The following is a 15406-nucleotide window of genomic DNA, read 5'->3' on the forward strand; positions in this document are numbered from 1 at the left end:
GCAGCAGTGTGCGGCGTGCAGCAGTGTGCCGCGGCGTGCAGCAGTGTGCCGCGGCATGCAGCAGTGTGTGGCAGTGTGTGGCGTGCAGCAGTGTGAGGCGTGCAGCAGTGTGTGGCGTGCAGCGGCATGCAGCAGTGTGAGGGTGCAGCAGTGTGAGGCGTGCAGCAGTGTGAGGCATGCAGCAGTGTGAGGCGTGCAGCAGTGTGTGGCGTGCAGCAGTGTGAGGCGTGCAGCAGAGACACGTGGAGGGTGAGGAGAGACACGTGGAGGGTGAGGAGAGACACGTGGAGGGTGAGGAGAGACACGTGGAGGGTGAGCAGAGACACGTGTAGGGTGAGGAGAGACACGTGTGGAGGGTGAGGAGAGACACGTGTGGAGGGTGAGGAGAGACACGTGTGGAGGGTGAGGAGAGACACATGTGGAGCGTGAGGAGGAGACACCTGTGGAGGGTGAGGAGGAGACACATGTGGAGGGTGAGGAGGAGACACATGTGGAGGGTGAGGCGGAGGGTGAGGAGACACGTGTGGAGGGTGAGGAGAGACACATGTGAAGGGTGAGGAGAGACACGTGTGGAGGGTGAGGAGAGACGTGGAGGGTGAGGAGCGACATGTGTGGAGGGTGAGGAGAGACACGTGTGGAGGGTGAGGAGAGACACGTGTGGAGGGTGAGGAGAGACACGTGGAGGGTGAGGAGAGACACGTGGAGGGTGAGGAGAGACATGGAGGGTGAGGAGAGACACGTGGAGGGTGAGGAGAGACACGTGGAGGGTGAGGAGAGACACGTGTGGAGGGTGAGGTGGAGGGTGAGGAGAGACGTGTGGAGGGTGAGGAGAGACATGTGGAGGGTGAGGAGAGACGTGTGGAGGGTGAGGAGAGACGTGTGGAGGGTGAGGAGAGACACGTGGAGGGTGAGCAGAGACACATGTGGAGGGTGAGCAGAGACACGTGTGGAGGGTGAGCAGAGACACGTGTGGAGGGTGAGGAGAGACACGTGTGGTGGGTGAGGAGACACATGTGTGGAGGGTGAGGAGAGACGTGTGGAGGGTGAGGAAAGACACATGTGGAGGGTGAGGAGAGACACGTGTGGAGGGTGAGGAGAGACGTGTGGAGGGTGAGGAGAGACGTGTGGAGGGTGAGGAGAGACGTGTGGAGGGTGAGGAGAGACACGTGGAGGGTGAGGAGAGACACGTGTGGAGGGTGAGGAGAGACACGTGGAGGGTGAGGAGAGACACGTGGAGGGTGAGGAGAGACGTGGAGGGTGAGGAGAGACATGTGGAGGGTGAGGAGGGTGAGGTGGAGGGTGAGGAGAGACACGTGGAGGGTGAGGAGAAACAGAGTTGGAGGGTGAGGAGAGACGGAGTTGGAGGGTGAGGAGAGACGGAGGTGGAGGGTGAGGAGAGACAGAGGTGGAGGGTGAGGAGAGACGGAGAGACGGAGGTGGAGGGTGAGGAGAGACGGAGGTGGAGGGTGAGGAGAGACGGAGGTGGAGGGTGAGGAGAGACCGAGGTGGAGAGTGAGGAGAGACCGAGGTGGAGGGTGAGGAGAGACCGAGGTGGAGGGTAAGGAGAGACCGAGGTGGAGGGTAAGGAGAGACCGAGTTGGAAGGGAATCAGAAGTGGAGGAGAGAGAGAGGTGGAGGGTGAGGAGAGACAGTAGTGGAGTGGGGGGAGGATATCACTTTTACTTCATCTCCTAGTGTAAGGTAACGCCCCCACCCCACAGGCCCTGCCGGGGCCGAGAGCAGATCACTGTTCGCATCAGCCGTCACCCGAGACCGCTCCGTACTTGTTGGTAAATAGAGGTTCACTATCTGTTGATAATGGGATTCACTTGGGGGGCTGACTTACCTCCTCCACCCCCAGGGCCAACACTGAGAAGGCATCAGAGACCTGGTGCTGCCTATGCTGCAGTACTGCGAGAGAGAGGGATGGGGGGGCGGGCAGAGGAAGAGGAGTGGGGTTCGAGAAGGGACAGGTGGGGAGAGAAAGAGGAGAGAAGGGACAGAGACAGAAAAGGAGCAAAAAAAGAATTAGAGAGAGTAAAGAGGAGAGTTGGGGAAAATGAAAACATTACGAGAGAACATGTAGCAAAGAGGTAAAGAGAGAAGATGGGAGAGAGTAAGGACGCAGCCAAGAGATAGGGCAGAGGCAAAAAGAATCGAAACAATACAAAAGTATTTTCCAAACTCGTAAATAACCACGGGCCAAACAACTGATCTGCAAAGAAGCATCCGAATCCGGTATATCATGAGGTTAACCATGCAATAAAAAATAAATTTAAAAAAAATAAAAAAACACCAAAAAACACGTATACACCATGTTGACCCTTTTCCATGCAACATATTCTAAAACGCCATTCTCATTCATACATTAACAGCAAACCTGTTCACAAGAGTGACAGAAAATGTGGTATTAGTGTTACATTTTTGTTTACATCCATACCCGCTCACTTATGCAATTAAAGGATTCATAACCACACGGTTAAACAAAACGTACTGATTGGCCTTGCCTTGAAGGAGAAACACGTGTTGACACACACTCCCGATCTGTGAAACGTTCACCCCACTTTCTCGAAATTGAAACCAGTGCATGTGTCCGACGAACTTCCTGCCGCTTATCTGAATGCACCAGTGGCAGAAGATAGTCACCATCTTGCAACAACACAATTAAAGGGAGGCATGTCTGTCTCTCCCCACCGCCACATGTCTCTGAGTCTTACTGTCTCATGTGAGATCTCCCTCTAGGAGACAGCTGACACTGACTCTTCCCCTGAGACAGTACGGGAGATGCGTGTGTGTGCATAGTGTGTGTGTCTATATGTATATATGTGTGTGTATGCATGTGTGTGTGTTTGTATGTGTATATGTTTGTGTATGCATGTGTGTGTTGGTGTGCAAGTATGGGTGTGTCATTGTGTTCATTTGTCTTCATGGATGTGTACACATATGTTTGTGTGTATACTTATGTCTGTGTATACATGTTTGTGTGTATGTACATGTGTTTGAGTATGTTGGTGTGCGTGCTTGTTTATATGTGTATGTGGGGTTGGTGTGTTGGTGTGCATGTATATGCATATGTTTATGCATGTCTGTGTGTGTTTGTATATGTTCATATGTGTGTGTAAATGCATGTGTGTGTTTGTATGTGTGCATTGTTGTGTATGCATGTGATCAGAGGGAAGAGTGCACCTGAGGGCAAAGAGGAAAACATACAGGGAAGAGTATGTGAGGGCAGAGAGAAAAATACAGAGGGAAAAGCATGTGAGGGCAGAGAGAAAAATACAGAGGGAAGAGTCCATGTGAGGGAGGAGAGAAAAATAGAGAGGGAAGAGCTCATGTGAGAGCAAAGCGAAAAATACAGAGGGTAGGGCGCATGTTAGACCGGAGATAAAAACATAGAGGGAAGAGAGCAAGTGAGAGCAGAGAGAAAAATATAGAGAGAAGAGCACATGCGAGGGCAGAGAAAAAAATACAGAGCGAAGAGCACATGTGAGAGCATAGAGAAAAAATGCAGAGGGAAGAGTACATGTGAGGGAAGAGAGACAAATACAGAGGGAATAGCATGTATGAGGAAAGAGAGAAAAATAGAGAGGGAAAAGCACATGTGAGGGCAGAGTGAAAATACAGAGGGAATAGCACATGTGAGACCAGAGAGAAAAACATAGAGGGAAGAGCATATGTGAGGACAAAGAGAACAAGTACAGGCTATGCCAAGCGGAAGTGATCGCGTTTGCGATCAAACATCAAAGTGGCGAAAGTGAAAGTAATCGAGCAGAGCATCAAAGGGCTGGGTGAGAAGGGAGGGGGGAATGCAAGGGTCAAAGCGGCTAAAGTGAAAGTAATCGAGCAGAGCATCAAAGGGCTGGGTGAGAAGGGAGGGGGGAATGCAAGGAGCAGCTGTGCACGTGCACGCCATCGTGCACTCAAGCCCTAGGCCAGCAAAACCATGTGGGTAGCACTTTTGAAAGCCCACTTACAAAATGTCTCAAAGAGACAGCTTTCACTGTCTCAGCGAGACCTAAAAAGAGCCAAGAGGTGGACTCAAGATTAGGCACCCTTGGTATTTGGCAGTTCTACCTTTCAGCAGCAACAGGCTCCTAAAACTCTTTTGGGTCCCTGTAATTCTTTTAACAGATGAAGTTCTTGGGTTTTGTATGGTTCCTTTCAGACACCGTACCCCACACCCCAGCTGAGCTTGTGCTCATGCTTACCCCAGCCTGCAATTTATTACAATAAGAGCCCCTGATCTGTGGGGTCTGCTTAAGGGTGGTGCCAGTTGTGCTGGGAGGGATCCGCTCCCCATGCCAACGAGCCAAGAGCTAAAGGGGCCTTGCGCTCCGTGTGCTTAACGGGCGCACACCTTTATGTGAGGCTTGAAGGCGGCGGGGTTGGGGGTATAAGCATGATTTATCTTTGGGGAGGACGAAATACAAGTGCTTCTGGAAGTCAAACTTTAAACATTTACCAAATAAGGATTTCTGGAACACCACATTGTCTGTTTACCTGTCTCTTGCCCCCGACTCGCTCACTTTCTTGATGCTGCACCTCTTGGTCATAGGTGTGGTCTGACTCCGCTTGGCTCCGGCTTGCTGAGAGGGAGAGACAGACTGGACGAGCAGCCCAGCAATGCTCAGTCAATCCAGACGCTGCTCCATGAGGTGAAGCCCACTGCTCATTAGGAGACTGGGGGTCTGCAGCTTCGAGCAACCCCCACTCACTAATATGCAGTACAGAGAAGCCTCTAGTGCGCATGTCGGGCTGGCCGGAGAAAGACAGCCATGCAACCCGACATACGCACTTTGTGGCAAAGGTGCCATGTGTTGCTACCCATGTGTGTCCTCTGTCTCTCAAACTGAAGCCCCCCCACTCCCTTCACAGCCGTCATGGCACCTGCAGCTCAACTGTTGACTCAAGGTTGCACTACTTGGAATACTGCTGATTGCAAGTGTACTTAGTGTCCATAATACTGTCACTGTGCAGTGTATAGTCATTCACATAATAGGGGCCCCAACGCCTTATGGCTGCAACTGCCCCTGCTCCACTTGCACCAGCCCCTAGGGCCTGAGATAAGGAGCATCTGCCTGCATCACCCTCCAGCGTCGCAACTGTGGATGACAAGCACCCACCTGCACCAGCCTTCAGAGCTGAAACTGATGAAGAAGAGTATCCGCCTGGTCTCCTGCCCCAGCGCCAAAGGGCAAGAGTGTGAAGATGCTGATTGCACCTGCCCACGCCTGAGACTCACCACCATTAGGGAGCAAAAAATGGGAGACTATGTCAGCAAGAATTGAGATAAAGTGGCTGGACATAAGAAGAGGTAAACTGTGGGAAACTGCCTTTGCAACGCGGGCTGAGCCATGCGTGCCGTCTCCACGCAAGCGTAACACTGCTTGCCTAAAACACTCATATGCCTAAACCAGGCATATGCCTTAACCACGCATATGTTTGGTTAAGGCAGTCAGCGTTCTAGATGTGTGGGGAGAGGAACCGGAAGGATCGGGAGAGGAAGTTCTGTGATACGCTGCTTCATGAGTGGGGCTGCCGTTGGGTTAGGGGGATTATTTTTAGAGCTAGTGGTCTTTTTTAGGGCCCAGGGTGGGGGGGTGCAGTGTAGTTTTTTGGCTGGGGGCAGGGTTTTAGGGCTCAGGGCAGGGAAGTAGACGGGGTGCTTTCAAGGGCTAAGGCTCGGTTTTACCGCTCAGGGCGGGGGGGGGGGCAGTTTTAGGGCTCAGGGCGGGGGGGGGGGGTGCTGGGGTGTGCACTTTACCACACATATCCCTTTAGCAATCTTGACTTTACAACAAAATTCGTTGTAGAGGCATGCATGGTAAAGACGCAATCGTGGTTCAGGCCACGTTGTTTAGGCATGCGGGGTTTAGACATGTGTGGTTGTATCATACAGCTGTAAACTGTTGACGTATAACCCTGCAAATTAATCACCTTTGGAATGTGTAGTATTTAGTAATGGTGTTTGATTAAAGTACATTCTTTGAATTAAAAACAGCACTGAGATGGACAGTAGTTCATCGTGTCTGTTGATTAGCTGTTTAGTTCTGAGCTGTTGCCCCAAAACTACCTCCCTGAGAAGCTTGTAAATTCTTGCCCCCACTACCCTTAGCGTTACGTGTAGAGGAGAGGGTTGTACATGGTCCAGTCAAAGTAGGATGACCCAAGGACATCAATAACCTCAACCACTATGGTTTGTGCCCAGTAGCACCTGTCCAGTAGTTAATGGAAAACAGGGCACTCCATTGTTATCTTGCTATAACTGGCTTCCCCTGAAGGGACTGCTTTCAGTATAGGCTCAATACTTCTGTGAAGGCAGTTACAAGTATTAACAAAACAAAGAGGTGTTTGAGATCCCAAAGAGTTACTAGTACTTCACTAAAGCACAAATGAAGAGAGCTGCAGACTTTAACACACATCTCACATTGTCACACATTTGACCACAGTTTTTTTTTTCATACAATGTGAGTACCTACTGGGGTGCAGCCGTTCAGATGGGCTAACCATGAAGAAGCTGTGCAGTGATGGGAAAGTGCCCAGAGAGGGACATAATAGCAAGTGATTTTCGAAACTGTCCAATTATACAATAAACTAGTTGAAAAATCATTTGCACAACATCCCTCTCTGAGCACTTTTACGTCATTGTACTGAATCTTGACTGTCAACCCATCTGAATCCCTCTCCCCCTCAAGGGTGTAATAAAAAATGCAAAAAAGACTGGGACAGTGGGAGTGGCCAGCACCTCTTTTTCTTTGCAGGCTGCAGTGGGGGAGGATTTGGTGGCTCGTTTCATTTTAGCTACTTCCTCTTTGGGCCAGCTGTTGGTAGATTTGATATACATCCTTAGTTTTATTGTTTTGGATGGCACTAACATGTTAAGTATCACAGATGTGTTACGGCAGTAAATGAATTAATCAAATTGATGAAATAATAATTATATAGCGCAACAGCTGCCTCAAGGAGACGTCCTGGTTCTCAGAAAGTAACACAGGGGCTTATTTATGAGAGGTTGCGCAGCTAGAGGGTCACTTTTTCTGGCGCTCCAGTGGCGTAAATCTCTCAGCCATATCTATGAGGCCACGCAAAGCCACTTTGCATGGCTTTGCATGGCCTCCAGGCATAATATATATATATATATCTTGTTGCACACTGACAGCACTATTTTGCACTTTAGATATCAGAATTTGCACCTGTTATTGCGTATTTGCACAACGTAGTACTGTACCTTAAACCTATGCAGAATAACTTGTAGTCACAAGGTTGTGATATCATTGTTAACATGGAAGAGTATTTTGAAGCAGGTTTACCGATTAGTACAACCATTTAACATCTCAGACCCATGCTGGTACATTTGCCAATGTATATGTATTTGTTACATGTTTTCCATCACCAAATAACAAACTTAGAAACCAATGTATTTTTTCCATGTCCATGGACACAAGCATCACGAGATTACAGAGTGCTCTTGAATTATAAAAGCATAATGTTTCAGCAGTTACTTCATGTGATCAAGGCCATCTGGTGGCCGAAACGCGTAATGGCGTGCTGTGTGGGTGCTGATTAACATTAAATACCTTTGAAGCACGAGTTGGTGTCCGTGTGCTTCTTCCTCGCCGGTCGGAGGTGGGAGATAGCTGTTTGGATTTTCATATATATATATATATATATATATATATATATATATTCCCTTTCGACGATCCCTTCTCATGGATCACAGTTGAGGCGCACACCAGGAGGTATAATTCTTCATACATTTATTTGCCACAAACAAAAAACACCCGACAGACGCGTTTCGGCTACACGCCTTTGTCAATGTCAGCAGGGTTCATATTTTTGCGCATTTTAAAAAAAAACAATAAAGTTCATTGACATAGAAAGAGGAGGCAAATTCATAGTTATCATGGAAAGTGAGGAAGTATTTACAATGCCACATTCATTCCTTAAGCGGTGGCCATCTTATAATGTGCTGTTAAATCATATATTATGAATTCATTCACATTCATACTCATACTTAATTCATGTGTTAAATACACTTTTTGTTGCGATTATCTGTAGCAATGTGGACACAATCTATATACATTTAACATCTTTTCGTACATATATATGTACAGAAATTACGTTTTTGTACAATATCTCGCCCTGAATGGGCAAAAGGGATGTCCCTTCATCTATCAATGCACTTCCTACTGTCCTTTATCGCAAACCTCTAAAAACACTGACATTAAACGGCCAGGGATAGTGCAGACAGAACTGCTCCTTCCTGGCTCCAGCTCTTCTTACTGGGGCCCGCAGTTCTGGCCCTCTGAACTGGGCCCCCTCCCAGTCCCGCTTAATTCAGTGAAGAGTCTCGGCGTGATAATCGATGCAGAACTCTCACTGAAAGCCCAAGTGGGGGCTGTCATCTCCTCCTCCATGTACCAGCTCAGGAAGATCCGTAAGGTTAGCCATCTACTTTCATCATCTGCTTTAACTCAGGTTGTTATCTCCCTGGTTCTATCTCGCCTGGATTTCTCTAACTCTATTTATCATGGACTCCCTCATTGTCTTCTGTATCGCCTTCAGGTCGTTCAGAACCAGGCGGCCCGTCTCATTTACAAACTCCCCAGGTGGCAGTCAGCTAAATCGCTTTTACAGCAACTTCATTGGCTGCCAATTGGACAAAGGGCAGCCTTTAAGGTGGCGTGTATCACCTATAAAGCCCTCCACTGCACTAGCCCTGCTTTTTTGCAATCTCTAGTCACGGTCCATCGACCTTCGCGTAACTTACGCTCTGCTCATCTCCATCTCTTGACTGTTCCCAGAGTAAGAACCAAGAGGTTCGGAGGCCGCTGCTTTGCCTCTCTGGCCCCGTCCCTCTGGAACTCTTTGTCTCCCTCTATCAAGTCAAGTCCCTCTTTACTCAATTTTAGGAAATTGCTAAAAACTTCTCTTTTCCCTCCCCCTTGTTAGCCTGCTCACTGTTACCTTCTGTTCCGTTGCTGTTATCACTCTTTTTGGGTTAAGCGCCAGGAAACCTTTGGTGTCAGTGCGCTATACAAATATCATCTAACATAACATAACATAACATAACAGACTATCAATTACTCTTTTCCAGTATTATTACGTAATATGCACCCAGAGCTCCTCCTCGTTGTTCAATCCAGAGGGGCTCTTGGTTTGCATCTCGATTATATATTTTGATTCCAACCTCCTTAGTTTTTTTACCCTGTCTCCACCTCTTTCATCCTTCGGGGTGTGATCCAGGCAGAAGAACTTTAGAAGGTTTTGATTAGATTTATGGTACTCTTGAAAGTGGTGTGCCACTGGATAGGTTACATCTCGATTTTTAATAGCACGCATGTGCTCCAGAACTCTCTTTTTCGTAGGATGGATTGTACTTCCTACATAGTTGAGTTCACACAGACAGGATAGACAGTATACTGCAAAGTCTGTATTACAATTCATCAACTTGTTGATTTTTATTTTTGTTGTTCTGCCTGGAATAGAAAATTCTTTAACCTTCTTCCCATTTTTACAGGCGTTGCAGTTCATGCATGGGTAAAATCCTATAACTGCATATTTTCTTTTAGGATTTTTCGTGAAATGACTCCTTACAAGATGATCTTTTAGGGCCAAACCCCTTCTATAAGTTATTAGGGTTTTTTTTTTAGATATGTGGTCCTACAACTAGATCCATTTTCAGAACCTTCCAATTTCTTCAGAAGATTTGTACAATCTCCGAAGATTGGGCTGAATAATCTGTTATCATTCTGACTTCATTTTTCTTCTCCTTTTTTCCATCTCGAGATTCTCTCTCTCCTACAATCAGGTTTTGTCTTATTAGATGTTCTCCTTTTGTTTCTGCTCCTTTCAGTATTCTCTCTTTGTATCCTCTCTCTCTAAACCTGTCAAACATTTCCTCTTTTGATTTTAAGAATTCCTTATCATTTGTACAGTTCCTTTTTATTCTGACAAGCTCCCCATACGGAACCCCCCTGATTACACTATCTGGATGGAAACTTCCCGCATGTAGCGTGCTGATCCCAGCTGTGGATTTTCAATATAAGGTTGTTTGAATCTTATTGTCCTCGATGTAGACAAGTAGGTCCAGATAGGGTACCTGTACTTCACTAATACATTCCGTAAATGTCAGGTTGCACTCGTTGTTGTTCAGGGCCGCCACATAGACATCAACCTCATCTCTCGACCCCTTCCAAATAATGAAGAGGTTGTCTATGTAGCGGACCCATAACACAACGTTCTCCAGCCATTTTTCATTTTCTCCTGCCCAGGCCACGTGCTTCTCCCACCAGCCCACGAATAAATTTGTCTTTGTAAATAGAACACCAAGTTGCTACCACACAAACCAGGCATTATTTATTTCTACTACCATAACTACTTCCTGTTTGTGTGGTAGCAAAGCATTCTGGTCCTAGTAGTGCACAAAGTATTATTACGTCTCATGTGATTTTTCTCAAAATCCATATGATTTCTTATAAAAGGTTCTATATATAAAAAGTGCTATTTACAAAGACATTTGTGAGACACGGTGCTTGGTGATATGATTGTTAAAGCAATAACATTTGATACTACAAATCAGCCAAACAAATCTTTCTATTGCTTGCCTGGCAGGCATTTCAGCAACTACAATCTGGGGTAACAATTGAAATTTTGATTTACCGTGTTTTTGAATGTAAATATGGCACAAAATTCTAATACCCACTGGAGGGGGAAGAAAGTGCTACAAAGTGTTACAATCTACCCTTGATCAAGGTTCGAGTGAAGAACCGAAACGAGTTGGGCATAGCGATGTTGGCTAACATGCAATAAAAAGCAACTTGAAAAGCAGCAGATTCCGTGTGAGTGCGTCTTCAATCGACCCCTGGGCTCGGGGATCACTGGTGTTTATGTTTACTGGCTGCCCTGCCGGAGGAAACTCACACCGCGCTATAAGAGGAGCGCCGGCGTTCAAACTGAGGGCGTTACAGGATTCGTGTTAATTGGAACGTCGGCTGCCACCGTGAAATGGAGTACAAAGAAATGTGAAAGAGAGAAACTTGACCGCGGTTTGTCTTCGTACGAGAAGGAGGAAACTCTATCCTGCGACCGGAGGGACGTAGGAGACAGTGGAAGCCTTCGGAACGGAGTAAGAGAACATGGCAACATTGTATCTTTACAAAGCTGTCTCTGGGATTTGTGCTCATAGCGGGTTACGGAGCTCTCAAATCCATTTCCGTGTGACATTTACATCGCCAAAATTAAGCAGTGGATGTAATTAAGCAGCGCAACTTGAAATGTGCGACTTTGTCAGTGTGATTCATTAAGGACTGAGATGAATAGTAGAAAAATAGTAGAAAACACGTCTCGACTTGCAGGCTTGCGAGCAAAAGATATTTAACAAAGGAAATATTCGCAGACTTCAGCCTTAATTCTATTACCCAGTGCTTTGTGAAAGAGAACTCGGAATCTGTTTTTAAGTATGCAAACGGAATTGAAAAAGAAGCAGTATTCCTAGAAACATAAAAAGGAAAGAGCAACATATTAGCTATGGAAAGAAGAGAAGCCAAACGAAATGAGAAGTGGCATAAGTATTTGAAACCATTCCCAGTTTATTTCATTCTAGAGGCAAACCTAATTTCAAATCCCTCAATGACAACAGAGAAACTCTCAGGTACTGGAAGAGACTGTCTAGAAAAGAAATCAATAAATGGTGGGAACTGATCACTCAAAAGAAATATGTTGAAGTAAAAAGAATCCCCCGAGATTTACGTATGACACTCATGCCTAGCCATCAGGATACAAGTGGAGAGTTACTCCAGGAATGGGGTGAACATCTGCTAGGCTCTTCAATGGGACTAATAACAATCCTAATTAAACACACAGAAAAAGCTCTCATGAACATACAGAAGGAATTAAGTGAGCTAGAGGAGACCCTAGACAAACTAACTTTATCTGAAGAATATCAAAAACTTAAAGAGGAAATTATTAAAAATCTGAAAAAGCACGAGGAACGTGTTAAACAGCATATACAATTTAAATTCCAAAGGGATAAGTTAGATTTTGAAGAAGGGCGCATTTTCACCTTTGCGAGAAAGTTTGAGCAACAAAGGAGCAAAGAACAGCTGGAAACTACCAGTAGCCAGTTTTCCAGCTATGAATCCATGACAAGCACTGACGTAAGCGAAAATGAAGGTGCCAGTGTGCTACAATTCCCCACAACTAACAAGAAAATTACTTTTTCAATGGAAATGCACCTGGCCCTGCAGCGCCAGAATTGGGAGAAGCTAAAACCAGCAGCCCGTGGAAGAGGAAGGGGAAGAGAACGGGGCAAAGGAGGTTCAGGAAAACAAGGAGAGGCCAAAGAGGGCAATGATGGAGGCAACTCAGCAATAGAGACCAGGGGCAAGATGAAACAGAACAAGAAACAATAGACCATAAAGAAGAAGGAAACAAAGATGACACTCAAGAACTTAATGTCATCAACCTCTCAGACAGACAACTTACAGTTTCGGAAGAACAACTATTAAAGAAAGGTCTTAATTTTTGCCCCAACATACATTTGGACATCGCGCAAACACGCATAGATCTCTATCCGTACATTCGCAAAATAAAATGGCAAAAATCTTTGCAGAAAAAACATCGTTACCAAAAGGTAAACCTATAACACCTTTAAATAGTGAACTATTTGCAGAAGATGAACAAGCCTTGGCAACCTTGCTGACAATGGGAAATGTGGAACCAGTAGATCACACAGACAGCTTGGAGAAATTACTGCCTCCATTGGGGGCGGGGGTAAGTGGTAAAAAACCAAAATCTTACTTCTATTCAACACTACCGCCAGGAAATAAGATCAATGTGTTCCACAAAGTTGTAATACATGACCTATATCAACTTAACCAAAGAAAAGTTAAAGAAAATCTATCTGTTCTGGAAAGAATGGCATTAAAACATCTACAGCAAGACCCTTTAATCCAAATAAAACTAACCCTGAGTGTAGTTCGCGAAGTAGCGCTACGCGTAGCTACGCAAAGTGCACTTCGCACTATGCATAGCAGTTCACGAACTGCGTAGTACACATGGTAATGGAATACAACTCAACAAAGGAAATAGAGACAACTATAAATAAACATCTAAATGAATGGCCTGAAAAGTTCTGTTAGACGATGATGAGAAGAAATATCTAACAGTTGCAAACCCAGTAGAAGCAACAATCTATTTTCTACCGAAAGTGCACAAACGTCTATGGTAAACCACCGGGCAGACCAATCATATCTGCAAGTGGATCAATAATGGAAACGATGTCAAATTATATTGATCATTTCCTAGCACCAATGGAAAAGGACCTTACATCTTATTTGCGAGATACAACAGACCTACTTCAAAAACTAGAAGGAATACAATGGCATCAAAGATACAAATTGATATCAATGGATGTAGTCTCGCTATATACGAACATAGAACATCAAATAGGTCTAAAAGCATGCAGTTTCTTCTTAGGTAAAAGGAATATCCACTATAAACAACACAATACCATGTTGCTTGAAATTATATCTCTGTGTCTACACAACAACATCTTCACCTTCAATAAAAAACATTTTCGACAAATGAAAGGTACAGCCATGGGCTTTTCATTTCTCCGAACTTTGCAAATCTTGTGATGGGTTGGTACGAGCAAAAAATAGCTTGGAACTGTGAAAATGATAAACATGTGCAAAAAATCGTTGCTTGGTGGCGTTTCATTGATGGTTTTATTCGTTATATGGGATGGATCAGAAGAGGATTTTGCTGAATATTTTCAAATTTTAAATAACAACGAGGGAAAATTGCAATTCACATATGAGATCAATTAAAAAAAATATCATTTTTGGACATTGAAATATATGTGAAAGACAACACTTTGCAAACCACACTCTTCAGGAAAAAAAACAGCCACCAATGCAGTTCTTCATGCAAATAGTTTCCACCCCACTAACCAAAAATGGAATATAGCATATGGAGAATTCCTAAGGGTACGCAGGAATTGCTCGGCGGATAATGAATTCGAAACTCACAGCATAGCAATGGAAGCAAGGTTTGAAAAAATAAACTACCCTAGCCAAGTGGTCAAGACAAGCTTAAAGAAGGCGAAACCAAAAAACAGAACTGACATGCTCAAGAAACAAGAGAAATTCAATAAAGAGGACCTCACAAAAATAAGATTAATAACAACGTATTCAACTGAAACAACTGACTTGACCCGCATACTCAAAAAACATTGGGGCATTTTGAAACTAGACGCAACACTTGCTGGACTTATAGGGGATCATCCCAATGTCACGTATAAGAGAGCCCCGAATTTGGGTGAAAAACTGACCCATAGCCACTTCAAGCTAAAACAACAGAAGACCTGGACTGAAATCGAAGGCTTCTGGCCTTGCAAAAATTGCAAAGCGTGCAAAATAGCAATCCCAAAAAAAGAGGTGGAGATCAAAAAGGGCGTCAAGTGGAAGATAAAACAACATATCACTTGAAAGAGCAAATACGTTGTATATATAGTGGAATGCCCATGTAAATTAAAATACATAGGGAGTACTATTTGTGAGATTAAAGAACGTGTCCTCGAGCATCTAAGAGTTAGTGTCAACAAGGACCGTTCGAACGCTATCGCAAAACACATGGAAAAAATGCATGACAGTAAATGGGAATTGCTGAGATTCTACGCAATGGAACAAATACCAAATCCAGAACGAGGTGGAAATTGTGAGAAACATCTAAGTCAGAAGGAATCAAAGCATATTGTGTCGTTCAGGACTTTTGGGGTTAAATCAGGATGAAGAACTATTTGTACATCTTCAAATTTTGAATGGATGTTTTGCTTGGACATCAATATGGTAGTGTTGCATTTTAAGAAAAGTTACCCTGACTAATAATATTTCAATCATGATCCTATCAAAAGGGAAAAAAATTCGAGGTTTTATGGTTTATTTGTGATTGGACAGAACATAATAACAATGTGGTAAAAATTGTGTACTTTCTTGTCCATATGCAGGAAATAGGAGTAAAAACAGGTATAAGCATATACACCCAGTAGAGGGAAAATAGAGCTTTAATGTATTAGTCGTGATTGTATCACTGATAACTCTGAAGACTAGAATCTGCATCTCTGACTAGACAGGAGGCAACTATAATCTGGGGTAACAATTAAAATTTTGATTTACTGTGTTTTTGAATGTAAATATGGCCACAAATTCTAATACCCACTGAAGGGAAGAAAGTGCTGAAATGCCTGCCAGGCAAGCAATAGAAACATTTGTTTGGCTGATTTGTAGTATCAAATGTTATTGTTTTAACAATCATATCACCAAGCACCGTGTCTCACAAATGTCTTTGTAAATAGCACTTTTTATATATAGCACCTTTTGGATTTTGACAAAAATCACATGAC

Source organism: Triturus cristatus, chromosome 4_2 (assembly GCF_964204655.1).
Source record: "Triturus cristatus chromosome 4_2, aTriCri1.1, whole genome shotgun sequence".
NCBI classification, from domain to species: domain Eukaryota; kingdom Metazoa; phylum Chordata; class Amphibia; order Caudata; family Salamandridae; genus Triturus; species Triturus cristatus.